This window comes from Cupressus sempervirens, chromosome 3 (assembly GCF_028749045.1).
Source record: "Cupressus sempervirens isolate cs-2001-9-10 chromosome 3, ASM2874904v1, whole genome shotgun sequence".
Classification (NCBI taxonomy): domain Eukaryota; kingdom Viridiplantae; phylum Streptophyta; class Pinopsida; order Cupressales; family Cupressaceae; genus Cupressus; species Cupressus sempervirens.
Window position 1 is genome coordinate 214,979,995 of NC_143120.1, and position 19,844 is coordinate 214,999,838.

A 19,844-nucleotide genomic window follows, 5' to 3' on the forward strand; every position below is an offset into this window, starting at 1 on the left:
TTAGCTTTTAGGGTTTTGATATCCTTTATAAGGATGATCTATCAAATTCATCCACTTTTGATAATAGCAATTTCTCCTTTTGCTCATCAAGAATGTCTCTTATATGGATATGTGAATTCCACCTTTCTTAGCTTTTGATTCTCTCTTTCTATGACAAGTTTTTCCATGTAGGTGATTCTTGGAGTTGTGGGGTTGATCTTTCATTGACTTCAACAAGAACAATTTAAGTTTGATGCTCAACAGGTAGGATCTGAGCTGACTCAAATATATTTTTTATGATGTAAAGTTAAGTGATGAAGTGGTAATGTTGTGGCATTAATGGGTTATGATGAATTGGTTGTACATTGGTTTTTGTGATCAAATTTCTTGAAGTTAGGCATGCTCATTAGAAAAAATACATAAAGTCATTTGTTCTTTGTTGAATTGATGTATGATTTGAATTAGTGATCAAAATTATATTGTAAAGGATAGTTTAGGGTTTTGTATTACCTTTTTGTGGAACTAAGGTACAATTAAAATATAACAAATTTTGGTTAAGGTGGTGATTTCCATAGAGATTGAGATGTGTATCAATATGATAAAATGGTGTAGTTACAAGTGTGATGATTGTGAATGGTGTGTACAATCAAGCCAATAGATGAATTCCTACAACTAGATGTAGATGTTGAGCTAAATTCGATATGTAAAAGAAATTGAGATGTGTTATACCCATATCACTTACTTTGTTGAATCCTAACAAGTTCATAAGTATAAATCCCTTAATCAAGTCACTCTTAACAGGGTGAGAAGGATCCTAACAGGTTTGAAGGTTAATTCCCTTTTTCAAGTGTCTCAATATATTGAGTTAGAAATCCTCCAATGAGGTTAGTCCTAATAGGGCTAAAGGAAAATCCCTTAACCAAGGGACTCCTAATAGGGTTTTCTCATAAATTTTCCAATCCATTAACCAAACACATTTAGAAGAGTGCAAAATAATTATGGGTACCAATTCCCACTATGGTTTTTTTCTCAAATGAAAGGTTTCCATTTGAAAACTATTGGTGTCTTTGTGAACTTGTATGGATGTTTTATTAGATGTCTTATTGATAGTTTTATAATTTTAGATTGCGCGGTGAATGGTTTAATGGGTAAAGATCTATTTTGATTTATGCATAATTGATAAGTTGGTAAAAGCTTGAACCTGATATACTATTGTTCACCCCCTTCTCTTAGTAATCTTGGAGCTTAATTATATTACAAAATAGCTCATGCAATAGATTAATCCAAAAGGAAATCATGAAAACAAATTCCTTTAATGATGGATGTTTTAGTTTTGCACCAAAAAAAGGAAGGGGTTTGCTTTAAAGGATCGAAGGCTTGGATGCTCAATTGTAAAAGAGATCTTGAACTTCAATTACTTTATTGGTCATGATTGCTTGGAACCTTAATAATGAATTCTTGCACTTGATAATGGATTCCATAGTTAGAAAAATGAAGAGAGATAGGTGGTTTTGATACCCAATCCATCATTTTGGGGGTTTTAAAGTTAGGTAAGTCAACAATGGGATCAACTCTTCCATTAATATCCCAACATAGGGCCCTAGGCCAAATTTTGGCCTAAATCTGAGGGGGACATAATGCAAAGATAAATATATATAACGTATTAGGTGTAGATGATGACAAAAAATTCCTTCATGGGATGGACACTAAAGACTCTCCACATGGAGATAGTGAAGAGGACTATATTTTCAACATCAAATTTATTGGAGGACATTTAATGACCTCTTGTTAGCCACTAGTGATGAGGTCATGAAATGCATTAGTGAAAAAATTATTTCTACCAAAATGGTTGAGCCCAATATTGGTTTCCAAGTAGTGGAAACTACCATATCATATCATTTTTTATTAGAGTAGTAATGATCTATAATGGTGAGTACACATGTGACAATAAAGACTTAGTTATCAAGCTATGTAAGTTGAGGTTGGATGTGTCTACCCTAGTCATGTATATCCTAGTCATATTTCTTGGTTGTTAGTGAATGGATGTGTTTTTCTCCATGCAAGAGGCATTGAAGTAACTAAAAAATTTGTCCCCAACTACATAATTTAGTGATTATAGTTGGACATGTTTATAATCCAATCATATTTTTTGTGAGAATATGTGTGCATCTTTGTTCATGACTTTTTTTAATAGATATGTTTGCTCCTATCCAAATTTCATGCAATACCTTGGATAGATGTGTTAGTCCATATCAATGGTTCCTTGGGTAGATGTTTTTGTACATAACCTTGGATTAAAATTTCTCTAAGTGTAGTGATTCTAGTTCTACAATTGATTGACATGAGTATATGTGTATGTCCCTACTCTTATCTTATGTTATTTGGTGAGCTACTAAATGTGGTCATCAAGTATTTTGTTCTACTTTATCTCCATGTTCTTAGTAGGGGGTTATTGGGAATTAGTCTCCACATAGGAATTACCAATATTGTGTCATATGATGCTTCAAATAACAATTAGGTTTATTAAGGTTTTCTTAATATTAAAGCTATTATAATAGTGACATATATTGAGTTGGTAAAAAAAATCAACATTATAGGAGAGTTGTTTCCTATAAAGCAAGAAACAAAACTTTCATATAGATGTAACACACTTGAATAGAACAATATGAAGTGCATATTATCTTGTGCAATAACATTACAACTTCTATTCATTTCTACTCATATTTTCTAATGCTCCCTCAATGTGAATTAGGAGGTTGTCCCCTCAAAATGGCATATTATTAGTTGTTTGCAACACATTTCATATTATATTCTTCTTGTGCAAGTTATTCCATTAGAAATGGTATCAAAGCATGATCTTGGCACTACAAATACAAGGTTTTTCAATCAATTTTTGAGGCCATTTGGAAATCAAATTATCTTTCAAATTTGAGAAATTTTTAAGAGAGTTTTTCAAGACCTTATTGAAGAACCTTAAGTATTGATTTTGAGGTCAATTGGAGTAGAATTGAGCAAGTTTTTGTGCAATTAGGTTTTCTTCCCAAAAAAATTTGATAGCACATATATTTCAAATCATATAGAAGGTGATTGATGAGTATAAAATCCAAGTTCCAAATGTGTGTGTGTGTGTGTGTGTGTACTGTTAGGATTAACCATAGACATAAATAATAGTTACATGCAAATATAGCCAATATCAAAAAATAATAAATCACACAAAAGAGAACACAAAACACAAGGACTTAATGTGGTTCACCCAATCCCTAGGCTATGTCCACCAAGAGCAAGTCCAATATTATTATTGTCTAGTGATTAAAATTTGCAATCCCTTACAACTCAATACTAGCACAAGAAGCTACAATATCATAATAGATATTGAAATCCCTAACCCTAAGCTATTTTATACAAGCTTTTGTTGCTTACAAAATTAGGGCTAGAATAAGTCCTCCAATAGAAAAATAGTAGTCAACACCCTTTACAATAGTAGGGTCATTTTTGGCTTCGAGGGTGTTGCCCCTTGACCCCACCCTGTATTACAATAAGGAGTGTACCTGCGGTGCTGCCCCCAAACCCTTGTAGAAATAATCTAAAAGGGGAAACTGTCTAGCACCACTAACGCATGCCTAATACTTGCCTGTACACGGTCCTTACTATTATTGGGGGTCTACTGAATAAACCTCTGAGTCCGATTAGGCTCCACATCACAACATGTATTGAAGTTGTCTTAGGAGTCATTTTAAGTTTCTAAGTAAGCCTAGGTCATACCTAAGGTATAATATGGTATACATAGGAGGTATGTGTTATTATCATCATGTTGAGTATTAGATTGTTATTGAAGACTATAAGAGGTATCTCTTTCAAATAGATTATGAGGGTCCCCCCTTGAAGCAACATGTTATTATCAAGCGTATGCAACATATTTCCTATTACATTCTTATTGTACAAGCTATTTCATTAACCTCTTCATAAAGAATTTTCTCCTCAATTAATTGTATTTCCATTACAATAGCATGACTCTAATACCATGAGAGAATCACTAGGAATAGTAGGAAAGTGGAAACAACAAATGCGAGACAAAGTGCAAACTAAAAGAGAATATTAATGTATTTGTGAAGATAATGAAAATGTGTCAAAAGAGGTACACATATAGGAAAATGATCTTACATGCCTCCTACCTAACTTGCCAATAGGAAAGATGACACCTAGGGAATCACCTAAACACCTAAGTAGAATTAACACACTGATAAATTAAATTAATCATTTTACCACCATTCAAAGTGACAATAACCCCAATGCTCACTCAATTGACCAAGCTATAATCCCTTACATTTCACTTACAAATAGTGTATAAATTTATGTAGGTTAAAAATGTAAACTTGACTATGTAAATAAATATAACTACTATAAATTTTAAAATTTAACTATATATATATAATTCCCAAATTTCAAATTATAAGGTTAAATAAGTTAAATTTTAACCATTAGTTTTACATTATTTCATATTTTTACATATTATCTTTTTAAGCATTCTTAGTATTACCATGTTTCATCCTACCAACATAATTATTGAGTCCTATGTCCATTGCTCCCCTACCAGATTTAACAAATTTATTCCACTCTTAGCTACAAATCTTTAATTCTTCATGGGCAAGTGCATAACAATTTTCTCTTTATTAATATGGCACCTTTAGAAAGAACAAACTAATAGATTTTTCTAATAAGATTGAGCAGTCTATTGAAAGTATCCAAATGAAAATTGAAGCAAGTATTTGTCAAGCAGACATGGAAAAACTTGGCATATTTAAGTCTGATTCAGTAACTTTCACAAGTCTGCTTAACCATTAAGAAGTAATGAAAACTCCTTAAGGCCTCTCCTCCCTAAACTATAGGCTATCCATACACCAAAAAGAAGATTTAAAAAAGTGAGAGAGTCACCCTCCTACAAGTGGTAGATAGAAACTAAATTTTGATGGTTAGCCAAAGGAAACCTTGTAATTTAGGTGTTGGATGCACCCTTAGGAATGACCATGCAAATTTTATTTGGGCCTTATCCAAGAAGTTGGCATTGAGGACTAACAATGAGATAGAGTTCAAAGCCATCCCGATCGGTCTCCAAAAATACAAAGAATAACAAGTTGCAAAGATTGATATGGAGGAAGATTACCAGATCTATATTAATGCCATAAACACACACAAACTTCTAAATTAGAACTTCAACAACATAAAATAGTCAATTAGGTACTACTTTGGGGCTTTTAATGATTTTTGGCTCATGTAGTACCACAGGGAAGCAAAGAAGGCTACAAATCAATTGTCTAATGTCACTTGTATACAAAAAAAACCTTGAGATATATGACACCTCTCTAGATGTCAACAATACTTCAAAAAAATAATTTCTTTGTTATCTATGAAATGTAAGTTATCCTCAAAATAACATTAATAAACAATAAATAGAAAATATTAGATCCTACATAACAATCTTAATTATAAAGATAATTTTATATCATTTATAAGATCACTTTTGCTATCTAACAGAGAAACACCTTCCATGTTTAAACATTTTCAACTAAGAGTTGAAAATTAGGAGATGTCCATTTTGGTGAAGTCACATAGAACACGATCTGTGTCCTCTTTGGTCAAAGTCTTGCACTAAAGAACAATTAATCCTATAAACTCATTCAAAAATATTTATCTTTGGTAAAGGAAGCCATTGACCTATCTAAATATTAAATCTTTATAGTAAGATAAGGGGTGAAGAGAATAGCATTATTTAACTACTAGAATGACTTATAACTCCGCATAGACCAAACAGTTGTTCGTTGGGGTCCATCCAAAAAAACAAGCCCTGGAAGCCATTCTACATATTATGATTGAGGAGCCCACCAAAAACTAGAATTTCACCCCTAATGGCTTGTAGCAGAGTATTGTAGATCTCGCAGATCCAATTTGTTCGTTATTAACATGAAATTTGCAGAAAACGTAAACGTGAAATCAACTTTCTCCATAAACACGTCAAACTAATTAGCTAATAGCGACAAAACAAAATGTCCATCCGATTGCCATGCCCTGTCGTATTCCATGTTTTGGGCTTCGATCTCGTCTGAACAGCAGCGCCTTCTGCGGAGCTCTGTTCAGACTAAAATGTAACAGACTTCAAACGTTCTCAGCCCAAGGTCAGTTGTCCGAATTATACCAATTTCTCTTCTTCCTTTTGGGTTTTTAAAATCTCTCTATATTTAGAAAACCTGAATTGGTTGGCAATTACATACTTTCTGCTGAATTGTGAGCAGAAATCATTTCTATGTTTTTTTCAGGATAGCTTAACATAAATCGAAATCCCTTAGCTTATTTGGGTGTCAATCTGGGGATTTTATTATTTATTGATGTATTAAAAAGTTGGATTAGGAAGTCAGTTTTCTCGTGCCGGCTAGCTGAATGTAAATTAACGCCTAAACAATAAAATCTGTTGAAATTGCCATAACCGTTTCAAGAAATATACATCTTTGTGTGATTAATTCTGTTTCAAATTACCAACATCTTGTAGAACTTATTTATACAAGCCATGCCGAATTCCTCTCAAAACATAAGGCTTTATACAAGACCACGCATATTGTTTTTTATTAGATTGATCGCGTTTGAAGAGATATGAAAGAGATTGAACCCCGTTCCATTCATATGCATGAGAGAGAGAGAGAGAGAGAGAGAGAGAGAGAGAGAGAGAGAGAGAGAGAGGAGTAAAGTTTGGCAGGGAGATCCGAACGTCGGAACCTAATCAAGATATCCTGTTAACCCCAGAAAATTGTTGCAATCGGAAATGTATTCTTTTCCTATTTTGGTAATTTCCCACTACAATTGTGGCAAACGCAATGTAGGAATCCGCCATTTTTGTATCAACTAGATTGGGTTGATCTTCGTCTACTTCTAATTTACTAGGATTGGCATAGATTTCCACTCTTCTCTTGGTTTTACTCATCTTTACAGACAGATGGAGTTCATGCTTGTTCCCCTGTTTGCAGCAATACAAGCCAGGAACCAATTATAATACATGTTGGGAATTTTGAAGAGCTGCTTAGATAAGTATTGGTTGTGTGGGTGGTCTTCTGGAAGTATTGCCATCGTTTGGAAGAGAACACGACCTTGTATATGTCTGCATCGTTTCAAAGTTATCATGGGAATCTGAGATCTGTCGATGATTTTGTCAGTCTAATTACATCTGTAGAACCTGAATAGATGACTCCCCAGGAAGTAATGCCAATTGATATTGATGGATACAAGAGATGGCATTCCTTATATTGCTACTCTTCCTTCATGATTATATTAAAAATCCTAAGCAAGGGTACTTGCCCTTGCTATACTCCATGTCGCATTGACATTCATTGTATTGAAGGCCATCATGCTATTTTTAGAGCCCATAGATAATTTCACTGTAATTGTGCCTGTAGTCCCATCTGCCATGAGAGAACCTATAGACTGATATCCTTAGGTGATTGTGGCCCCAATGTTATTTATGATGCTCATTCTTATTGTGAAGGAAAGTGAGGTAATTGAGGTTGTTATTGTATTCACTATGCATGACTGAAAGGAAAATCCTTGACTGTGATTAGATTGAAATCACCTTTATTGGTTGTACTCTGTGCCGTGAGGGTTGAGATCCTGATTGAATTTGTAGGATCTGTTGTGAAATGCTTAGAAAACCACAACAAGGCAAGCATCCCTTGCAGCAGGTGTCCCAACTTGCATATGCATCATCTATTGCAGCTTTAGTTGAAATTCCAATGGGCTTGGCTGGGTCTGACTTATCTATAATGATTGTAAAAATATTCCAGAAAGCTTTGCCAGAAATAGAAAATGAAGGCCTCTATATCCCTCATCTTTCATGAGTGCAATCATTCAAAGAAACTGCATGAAGCATAGCTAAATGGGTTATTAAAGTGCTGGTCGAACTCAGGCTCATGGAAGTGGAGAACTGAAGAATTAATTGAGGTCTTTCACCATGCTGGATTTTTTGTTTCAGTCACATTCATGTCATTGGGCATCTGCAAGTTGAGTCTACAAGGTTTCCAAACTTATTTAATAAATTATGTGAAGAATCATATTTGGGATATCCAGGATATGGTCCTTGTGTTTTGGGGATGCATCCACATGTATTGCAAAGGATTTATTGCAAGTTAAGTGATAACATGAAAAATGATGAAAGACTTAATTTCTTTGCATTGGATTCATCACATTTGACATGTGGAGTAGCCTGTGAACTTGTATTATTCAAGAATTATTAACCTAACGTACATTGTTTGCAGCTTGTTAGACATGCAAGGAGTAGCTAGACTGGTGGTGTTTCTTTATATCATCTGCATCATTATCAATTTCTCCTTTCATATATTTTATTATTGCCAAGGCCTTGTTTTGTGCAGATCCTTTTTAATGATCAAAAAACTTTGGCACTGCAGTCGTTAAAACATGTTCAGAAATAGTAGTGAAGTACTAAAAGAGTAATGAAGTAATGAAATCATGCAGAAACTCAACTCTAGCATAGTGCTTTGCTGAAGTACCAGAAATCACTTGACTAATGATACTTTTTTTTCTGATCTGTTAGATTTCAAATGGAGCAATGGTGTGCAAGTCCTTTGGGTTGCAATAAGGGTGTTTGTGTTAGCTTTTGGAGACTGATTGCTTTTAATCCAAGACATTGTTGTTTTGATTTCTAGAATTTAAACTATAAGCCAGAAGATTATTGTTGCAAATGAATCATTAATGAAATTAAAAAGTTTGAGCATACCATCTATAGCCTATTTGAGCATATGTCTCTTCCACCTATTTGAGCATACCATCTATAGCCTTGATCACTCACTTATAAATTTGCAATCATAATTCCACATTACTAAAGCTTAACCAGATTAGTAGCAAAGATATTTCAAGCAATGGAGACCATACACACAAGAACACCAAATTTATGTGGAAAACCCAAGGGAAAAGTTCACAGTGAGATCTGATTCACACTATATGAAAAAGGTATACAATATTTGTTTTAGGCTCATGGCCAAGGAAGCTCATTAATCCCTGACTTGCAGGCTAAGGGGTATTGCTATTGGGATACAAAATTGCCAAGGACTCATTGTCTCCCAACAAGATACACAAGCATTATGATTAAAGATTAACAAGCCTTTAGCATATTGCCTACAGGAATTCTCCAAGCAAGAAGTCATCCTTGAGTCACTGTTTTCAAGCATCCAAGTTCAGGATGATCACTACACACACGTTCGTTGTCTCAACTTTGGTATACTGATTGATATTATCATGAAGGTGCAGTATCCAAACTGATCCTTGCACTTATACTGAACGTAAATTCATATAATACCTTTCTCACATTCGACAGGCTGAATTGATCTTCAATAATTGTCAACTTCTTCATCAAAACCCTTAACTAGGTTGGGCAAAATAGAAGATAGACATAAGCCCTATCAAGTTGGCCACCAAACACAATCATAGGGATTTCTGTCCATTCAGGAGATTAAGAGGATCTAGAAATATCAAACACATCTTTCTAATCAGCTCTAAATGATTCACGCGTAAGAACACATCCTCCAAAGTCAGCAACAATGGTAGCATGTAGATAACTCTGATAAACTATGTTGCCGATAACTATTCAAACCCAAATCATAAATTCTACTGAAAATAATTCAATGCAGATTCTCACACACTATGGTAGTATCTGTGATTCTGTAGTATCTGAACTACATCTTAACTCAACTTCCAACCCAAGTCTGGGCCAAAAAAATATAAGCCAAATACGAGAACCAATTTAGTAGGCCAGAGAGCTTCAACAAACCAAGAAAGCCAACTTCAAAAAAATCAACACCAACTAGATGAACGATTATAATGCAGAGCACATAGGGACATTCCGAGAACATCCAACCTCAATACCAAATCATTATCTCTTACTGCACCATCAATACAATCTGCTGAAATATCAACAGATACAAAATAATTCATTTCCAAAGTGCCAGACCACACTGTGGAGAAAGAGAATGTCATAACTATTCTTGCAGAGCAAAGCACAAACTGAGAACTAAACTAAGACATTGCACAATACCAAGAGCATCAATTCAGACTATTTTCTAGACCAATCCCAACAAATAGCTAGATTGTCGGCAAACTTTAATTAGTATCCACACCATCTGCAATGTTGAGGACTTGAAAACATAAGAATGCAACATCCACAGATCATAAACATTATATCCAGAACCACAAGCTCTTGTCACCATATCCAGAGCATTCTTCCATACAGACTTTTTAATACTATATATGTGTGTGTGTGTGTGTGTGTGTGTGTTGGTCTATATATATATTGTATTAGGTCAATACTATCTAATGATTATTAATCATTGTTAATCATTGATCATGACTATAGACTGATTATCAACCTGATTGAATTGGTGCTTATAATCTATGTGCAATGATTATTATTTCGACAAAGACAAATAGTTATATGATTTGGCTGGGTCTATAGTTTATGAAGGCAGATTCTATATGTGACATGCCCTCCCTGCATTAGTGAATTAATAATCTGTTTCAGATCCTGCCCTTGCACGTCATAGGTTCCCCCCTTCTAGATTATTATAGGGGCTTGCCATCTTGTCCTCGCTTGAATGCCACTATCGTTTAATGATATTAATGAGTCTTCATAATATTCCGAGATTGGGTTATATATACTTTGCAAAACAATGACCTGTCAACATTGATAATCACTGTGTTGTATCCGCATAAATTAATGATATTAATCATTGAATTGAAATGACATATATGTTAATGGTAATTTGTTATGAATAGGCTTCTCCATAATTACAGGGCATGTCTCATATAGAGACATGTCCCTATGTGGACTTGGACCAGGTAGAGACATGCCTCCTTGGCATAGATTAATATAAAAACATACAAACAGTATTGCTACAAGCTGCAGCAATCTTGATTATATATATGTGCATTTCATATTCAAGCAAATATAAAGACATACTTACAGGTTGGCAGCCACATCTAACTGTACAAATCTGCAAGAGAAATTAAATCGGTCACATCATCAAGGAGATTTTATGAGATTGAATTCATAATATCAAGCATACAAAATAAAAAAGGTATACAATATGATCCTATTTCCTTAACATGTTATCAGAGCCATGTTGGAGATAATACCAAGATCAAATATAACTATACAGGAAATCTAAAACCCCATAAAAAGGAAATTAGCAATCATGCTGAGCAGAATTAGACAAGAAGATAGAGATGAAGATGCCACAAATTTTGTCTCATGGAAACTCAGAGTAACGATGGAACTTGGAGAACAAGAATGAGACTCATTTGTGGAAAATACTGTACATATACCAGTCGATGAGAATGAGAAAATTCAATAGAAAATGAACAACACCAAAGCCATGAAGATCCTCGAAGATGCAATAAAGGATCATATAGTTCCTTTTATATTAAAGTTGGACAAGACACATGCCATGTTTACCCTCTTAGAAAACATATACGAGATAAACAATACCACTAAAGCTCTCGCACTGAAACAACTCACCATGTAAAAAGGAACAAGGCTGAATCCTTTACATCATATTTTATAAGAATAACTGAGTTAGAGACCAACTATCTACTATTGGCCATACAATTGACAACAAAGGATTAACAATGCTGGCTCTTAATGGACTTCCTACATCTTGGGAATCCGTCATACAACATGGTTAAGTGCCCAATCCAAACTTCCAAAATTCGATCAATTAAAAACGGACAGTATTCAAGAAGAATCTAGACTAATCACCTGAGGAATAGGAATCAATAATTCTGGTGGAGAGATCTGAGCGTTGAATTCAAAATCATACAAGAAAGGGAAGAAAAGAAACTTCAAACAAAAAAGGGGAAGAGACAACAACAAGCATTCATTCAAAAGAAGGAAGGACATGTCTAAGGTACAATGATATAGATGTAACAAATATGGACATCTTGTTGTAAAATGCCCTGAAAGACTCAATATTCAAGCCTCACTAATAGAAGTCAAGGATACATAAAGAATGGTATTCTGTTCAGCCTTATCAAGTGAATTAATGACCAGTAGAAATACTTGGGTAATTAGCGGTGGAGCATCTTGTCATATAACCGGATTCAAAGAACAACTAGATAGTCTTGAACAAAATTCAAATAAAGAAGTCACCATTGGAGATAACTCAACCTACCCTGTGAAAGGAGTCAAAACCTATACAATTTGACTAAAATATGGAGTTTCTCTACAACTAATTGGAGTGCTATCTGTACTAGGCATCAAAAGAAATCTAGTTTCCATCTCAACCCTTGAAGGCAAAGGGTATCAAATCACCTCCTTGGATGGGAAAGTTCTTACCTAGCCTAAGAACTCAAACATCAAGAATGCATATACAATAGGGGTTTGTGATGGATGTTTGTACAAACTTTGCAATGTTCAAAACCAAGCCCCAACTCAAAATGTTTCCACTACAAATGAAATATGGCATAGAAGGTTAGGGCATCTTCACTTCCATGCCCTACCTTCTATAGAAAAACTTGTTGCAGGATTACCCAAATTAATCCCAGAACATGATGGAATATGTAAGGGTTGCGCCTTAGGTAAAAACTCTAAAGGGGCATTTCATTGTAGTGAACACAAATCCAAAAATGTACTTGAACTTATTCACACTGATTTATGTGGACCAATGACAGTACCCTCGTTAGGAGAAATTTTGTACTATGTTATTTTTGTTGATGACTACAGGGAAACTTGGAATTATTTCCTAGAACTTAAAGAATGAAATGGAGTACTATCAAAATTTAAAGAATTTAACGCCTTAGTTGAAAACATGATTGGGAAAAGATTCAAAACATTAAGGTTAGACAATGGGGGAGAGTATATCTTTGAAAACTCTAGAGAATTTTGTAACATTATTGGGACTAAGAGGGAGTACAATGTTCCATATAACCATCAACAAAATGGGGTAGCAAAAAGAAAGAACATGACCATAGTAGAAGTTGCTAAAGCTGTGGTGCATGATCAAACCCTTCATACCTCATTTTGGGTAGAAACCTCAAATATTGTTGTTTACATACAAAACATATGTCCTTGTTCTATTCTTGACAATATAACTCCTGAAGAAGCTTTGTCTGGAAACAAGCCCAACTTTAGTCACATAAGAATATTTGGTTGTCCAGTCTATATTCACATTCCTAAGGAGAAACGATCCAAGCTAGAGCCATCGGGAAAGAAAGGGATATTTTTCGGATATAGTGAATCAAAAAATAATTGAGCTTAGCAAAGGAGTAACTTTTGAATGAGACATTGCATTCAAAATATCTAAAAACATTAATGAGGTAGACAATGAGTCTCCCCAAGACATGGAAGAGGATCCTGACCCCGAGATTCAAAGGGAGATACTTGTAGGATATAATGAACCTATGAATCCTACACCTGAACCTCATGAACCTGCTGTAAATAGAAAAAGACCACTTTGGACAAGGAAAATAATTGAAGTAGGAAACTATGCGGCACCAAAGGGCACATTTAGAGAAAGCAAGAAACCAAGAGGTTGCTCAAATTATGTCACCCTTATGAGTGGACTCATTAAGTCCAAGCACTCAAATGTTGAAGAAGCTCTAAAACATCAAGTTTGGAAGGATGCCATGATCAAAGAGTACCAATCCATTCTAAAAAATGAAATCTAGGATATCATGCCTAGGCCTAAAGGAAAATTAGTTGTATCATCTAGATGGCTATTTAACATCAAACATGCAATAGATGGAAGTATTGAAAAACAAAAACCTAGATTTGTTGCAAGAGAATTCTCCCAAAAGGGAGGAATTGATTACGAAGAAACATTTGCCCCAGTTGCTTGTTATACTTTAGTGAGGACCATAATTGCTATTGCCGCCTCAAAAGGATGGAAAATACACCAAATGGATGTAAAGATCACATTTCTAAATGGTATCATAGAAGAGTAAGTATACCTACAACAACTTGAAGGATTTATTATTCATGATAGTACTTCACATGTTTGTAGATTGAAGAAGCTCTCTACGGCCTCAAAAAGCCCTTAGAGCCTGGTATGAAAGGGTAGATAGTTACCTCAAAAAAGTAGATCCTAACCTCTTCTTAAAAGTGACTAATGGTGACATGTTAATCCTCATTCTTTATGTTTATGATTTATTTATTTGAGGCAAAGATTGTCTCATCATGAAATGCAAACATGATCTTGCTTCTGAATTTGATATGAAGGACCTAGGGCTCCTGCATTACTTCTCGAGACTATAAGTATGGCAAGAAGACATGTATCATTCAAAATCAAGGTAAATACACTATTGATAATCTAAACAAATCTGGAATGATGGACAACAAACCTATGTCTACGCCCATGGAAACAAATCTACATAAATTAAAAGATGCAGCCTCTAAGTCAGACTTAGCCTATCCTACTCTCTATCGATAGATAATTGGATCCTTGATGTATTTGGTAAATACTAGGCTAGACGTTTCTTATGCTACAAATGCTTTCAGTTAGTTCATGTGTAAACCTAAAAAAATACATCTTGTAGCAACAAAACATATCATGAGGTATTTGCATGTAACTATTGGACTAGGATTAAAATATGATAATATAAATATACATCCACATACCCATTCTGACTTAGATTGGGCTGGTAGTGTTGTTGATTATAAAAGTACCTTAGGGTGTTGTTTTAACTTAGGATCTCTCATGATATCTTGGTTCAATAAAAAACAATCCTCAGTTGCATAGAGTTTTACGGAAGCCAAGTACATTGCAGCATCGATGGGAGCTCAAGAAGCAGTATGGTTGAGGAAACTACAGGTAGGATTGTTTGGACAATCTCTGGACCCCACTATTATACACTGTGATAATCAAAATTGTAAACAAATTTCAATGAATCCAAAATTTTATAACAGATCGAAACATATTGAGATCCACTATCATTATATCAAGAACATGGTGGAAAGAAATGTCATACAACTACGATACATTAGCACAAACAAGCAAATTGTTGACATTCTAACCAAGACCTGCTCAAAAAGTGGATCACTTTAGAGGTAAACTTGGTATGATAAAAATGTAACTATATTATCTGAGATGGAGTCTCAATTAAGGTTCAAATGTTAAAATATATCTATATGTATACTCTTATCATGTGAGTTACTAAATGATTATTTAGAAACATCATGAAAGGTGACGATCTTTCATTGATGTTTGATTGTGGTTACCATAGATGGAAATATCTTACTCGAGAAGAACTTGCCAAGCCCATAAAAAACAAGGGAAAAAATTGGCTAGGTTTTCAAAAACAACTCAGGGAAAAATTTAAGAACCTAAAAAACAACTTAAATTTATTTTATTGCAATATTCAATGAGAAGATGCATCCAATGAGTTAATTAAAGAGAACACAAAAGAAACAAACAGAGTTTAGATATATATAACTACAAAGTGGGTACAAATTCGCATTCTCATGCAAAATTTTGATTGCCGGAAGCAAAATGGTAAATAGTTTGTGTCAAACTAGAAGTAAATACATTATTACAATCACATCTTCCTCTTCCTAGCTCTACTAGCATAAAAGGGAGAGGTCTAATCCTAGAAGAGGAACCCTACATTGGGCGTGATTTTAATAGAGGGAGAGGAAGTAGAAGTGGTAAAAAAGGCACTCTGTTTGCGGATCCACGGGCCACGAAAAGAGGCCACTATATTCTCAAGTGCTACTTCTTCTTCTTCAACATCAATAGGAGCTCCTTGAGTTTCAGCTATGTCTAGACTCTGCCGTCATAGCTAATTTCGCCCTTTCCCTATTCAATTTTTTCTCTTCACCAACTACAAATAGGGCATTAATAAATCTTTTTATTTCTTTAAATACTTTGTCTTCACAGGAATTAATGGCTTCTTTGCCATCTCTTATATTGTAATTATCTCTATTTTATATAATATATATAGGCTTTTGCCTTTTGTTTTTAACCCAAAAAAAAAATTAAAAATAATAATTTTTTTCAAAAGAGTACAAAAACACAACAATCGTTTTCTTTGCCAAGTTGTGAGAAAAACCTCGTTGAGCAGAAAAACTTGGCAAATTTTTAATACTCACTGAGTACTTGGCAAGTTTTCCATCTATGGTGGTTACTATTCTAAGGTGACGATCTTAACAATAATTTAACCTTCTATCATGATGGATTTCATATGGATGATGTCTCTGGAGATCATGATAGTGAATTTCTCTTATGTAACTAAGTAGTGTTTAATCTACTATAAGTTATATTACTAAGATATGGCATAGTGGACACTATGAGACATAGTATCATTGGAAACACCATGTGTAGATATTTTCTTTTTTAGGCATCACGACACTTGATGCCAATGCACATAACAATGAAAATATAAATATAGTGAATATCTTATGGTTGATATTCTTGGATGTACCATACTTTGATGATACCGTAAGGTAACATATAAATGATGGATATATGTTTGCTATCCTTAAACATATAATTTTTAATATATGTCATATTAAGATGGTATTCCTCTCTCACAATTCAAGAGTACAATGTGTTGATCATACAAACTATCCTCCCTAGCTACAAGGGAGTATATATATATATATATTATAAAAGTGAGTATATATATATACATAAATATATCTATTGTATTGATTCAATACTATCTAATGATTATTAATCAATGATTGTAACGATAAACTGATTATCGACCTGATTGAATCAATGCTTATAATATATGTGCAACAATTATCATTTAAATTGATGGAATGCTACTATTGATTTCATGATATTACCGGGTCTTCATAATAATCTAAGATTGGGTTATATATACTTTGCAAAACAATTACCTGTCAACATCGATTATCACTTGTTGGTCCAATCACAAGTCAATATAATGAGGTGGGGGGTAGGGGGTGAATCAGTATGCTCTACTAGTTTCAACTTTTCTAATTTAATCACACTTCACACCAGGCTACAGGTGTGTGTTGACTACAACTTAATCGGTGAAGATTAAGTAAATACAAAAAACATGAACATAGCAACAGACAACACAATATTTATCTCGTGGAAACTCGGCTAGGATAAAAACCACAGTGTGTGAGTTGATCGTCACAAAGCTTGCTCTCTCCTGAATTGTGCCCGGTCAAGAGCTTATCTCTGTTAAAATATTATGACGACATTGTTAGGTGTCACCTGGTTAAGGGATTTTGATGAAACCTATTAGAGTCTTACCCTAATAGGAGCAACCTAGTTAAAGGACTTCAGAACACATGTTAATGTGTCAACTTGCTAGGGAATTTGATAGAAAGAACTTGTTAGGGTCCACCCTCGATGGGATTTACTATTGTAGAGATTAGTAAACAACAAGGAATGATCGAATAAAATAGCTACTACACTTAGCTTGGATATAGATCCCTTTACTGCTCTTCTAACTCGTTTGGAATTGAACTCTACCTTCTGTTAGCCTTGCAACTTGAGACACAATCACTTGTGCGCTTGGCACTACTCGCTCTTGCACACGATCACACTTGTGTTGTTCTGGCTCACTAGCTTCTCCACAACACATTCGCTAACTCCTTAACTGCGACTTTACTCTGTCACTCTTTCTTACTCTGAGATTACACTTATCTTGGCTCTCTTGGCTCTTTGGTTTATTAATCAGCAACCTAACCTTTTCTCTTTCGACTCCGTTTTCTTTGATCATCTCTTCTTGCTTGGATTTAAAATCTTAATTGACGAATTCAAAATTTAAATTCTCAAGCCTACTTCTAGTTCAACTTCTCATTGCTATAGTTAACCACTCTTGTCAGATGTGGCATGTTTGTACAAGAGTCATGTGTGTCTCATGTCCTTGATGACTTACACTGCTGCAAAGAATTCAACCCCAATGGAAAGAATTATTTCGACTATTCCTCGAAATGGCAACCCCTATCACTATTAGGTGCAACGATCCACTCACTTTGTGATGTGGTAGTCACGAAAATCCTGCTTCATGCTTCCCTTTCCGACTTGGGCAAACCATCCTATATGGTCATTGTTCGATCTGACTTCCTTTGACTTCCTTTCTGCTTGACATCCTTCTTCACATTCTCTCTTCACTTGGGATAATTCCATCTAAGCGGATCTCCTCTGTCATCGCCTTTGTTGGGCTTGTCCTTTATCTTTCTCTGATCACCCTTGTGAACTAGAGTCACGCATACAAGATCATTGTCCGTTGCTGGTCATTGTTCCATATTGGGTCTTGGTTTCTTCTTGTGCCTTGACATGAATGGTAACATCGTCAAAACTGAGTCCATTGGTCAGTCTTTGAGCTTTGAGACAATTTTGTCAACAATCTCCCCCTTTGCATTGATGGCAACACTTCAACATTTTCATCATTCTAGTGCTGTCTCTTGGTCTTCTTCTTTCAACATCCCCCCTTGAGATGATGCATCCACATAATTTGACCGTTCTTAGTCCTTTGTGGGTTTACATTGCCTTCACTCCTTTTGATGTTCGTCTTTTGCTTCTCAACCTCTCTTGCTCTTCTCGACTTTTCCTTTTCTTCTCGACGTCTCTTGTTTGTCTCCCCCTTTATTTCTCTTTTTACGTTCTTCTCAACTTCTTCCCCTTTGACAACAATGTGAAAAACGTTCATATTCAACTCTGTGATTGCTTTCCTATGGAGTAGTTCCTTTAGCTCATCAATCCACCATTTGATTTGGCCACCTTCTGATAATGGATTGACATCTGCCTATGTATCTTAGTTCAGGCTTGATAAGGGTAAGACCCATAACTTCTCTCTCAGATACAGTAAGGTATCCTTTTGAAGAGGCTTTGTGAAGATATCAGCTTGTTTCTCCTTGGTTGGTACATATTCCAACCTTACCTTTTTTGCCACTAATTGTTCTCTTAGAAAATGATACTTGACTGATATGTGCTTTATCTTTTGAGTGCATCACAGAGTTTTTGGATATGTTGATCGTAGTATTGTTATCATAGTTGATAACCATCGGTTCCTCCATTTTCTCTTGAATTCCTTCAAGTAGTTGTTTGATCCAAACAACTTGAGTGTAACTCATTGCTGCAGCAACATACTCTGGTTCAGCTAATGACTATGATGTACAGTGTTGCTTCTTGCTGTCCAATGCAACCGGTTTTCCTCCAAGAAAGAATACACCACTGGTTGTGCTCTTTCTGACATCTATGTAGCCCGCCCAGACAACATCAATAAAGATACTGAGCTCAAAGTTTCCCTTGCGAGGATACCATAGGCCATTCTCTTTAGTAAACTTTAGATATCTAAATATTTTTTTCACAACTACCATGTGTGACTCCTTTGAGTTGGCAGAAAATGTGGCTACTATTCCAATTGCCCGTGCTATGTCCAGTCTCATGTGCACAACAAACTGCAGTTTACCAATCATGGATCGAAAAAGTGTCTCATTTACTTCAAGGCTTTCATCTTGTTTTGGTAACTTGCAACTGGTCACCATTGGGTTGCTCACCAGTTTTGCTTTGTCCATAATGAACATCTTCAAGATCTCCTTCGCATATTTTGTTTGCCCTATGAAGATCCCTCCTTTCAGTTGGGATACTTTAAGTTCAATGAAGAATTTGATTTCACTGATCATGGACATTTCGAATTCTCTCTTCATGGCTTCAGTGAATTCAACACTCATCTTGTTATCTCCTCCAAAGATGATGTCATCCACAAATATCTCAGCAATTAGGAAACTTTCTTTTGTTTCTTGCTTCATATATAGATTGCAATTGTCACTTGTTCTTATAAACCCAATTTTTATTAAGTATGAGTGCAGTCTCTCATACAATGCTTTGGGTGCC

General features: G+C 35.0%; 1 protein-coding gene across 3 annotated transcripts in view; it reads left to right on the top strand.

Moving 5' to 3' along the window:
• The first annotated feature begins 5,867 nt into the window (after positions 1-5,867).
• Positions 5,868-19,844, top strand: part of LOC149565586 (uncharacterized) — a 233,695-nt gene continuing 219,718 nt past the window's right edge. The window contains exon 1 of one of the 3 annotated variants that reach the window (XM_089819104.1): positions 5,868-6,149. The gene's annotated coding sequence lies outside the window, so the exon portion shown is untranslated. The remainder of the gene's footprint in view (positions 6,150-19,844) is intronic. The other 2 variants (XM_089819109.1, XM_089819105.1) reach the window with 2 other exon arrangements.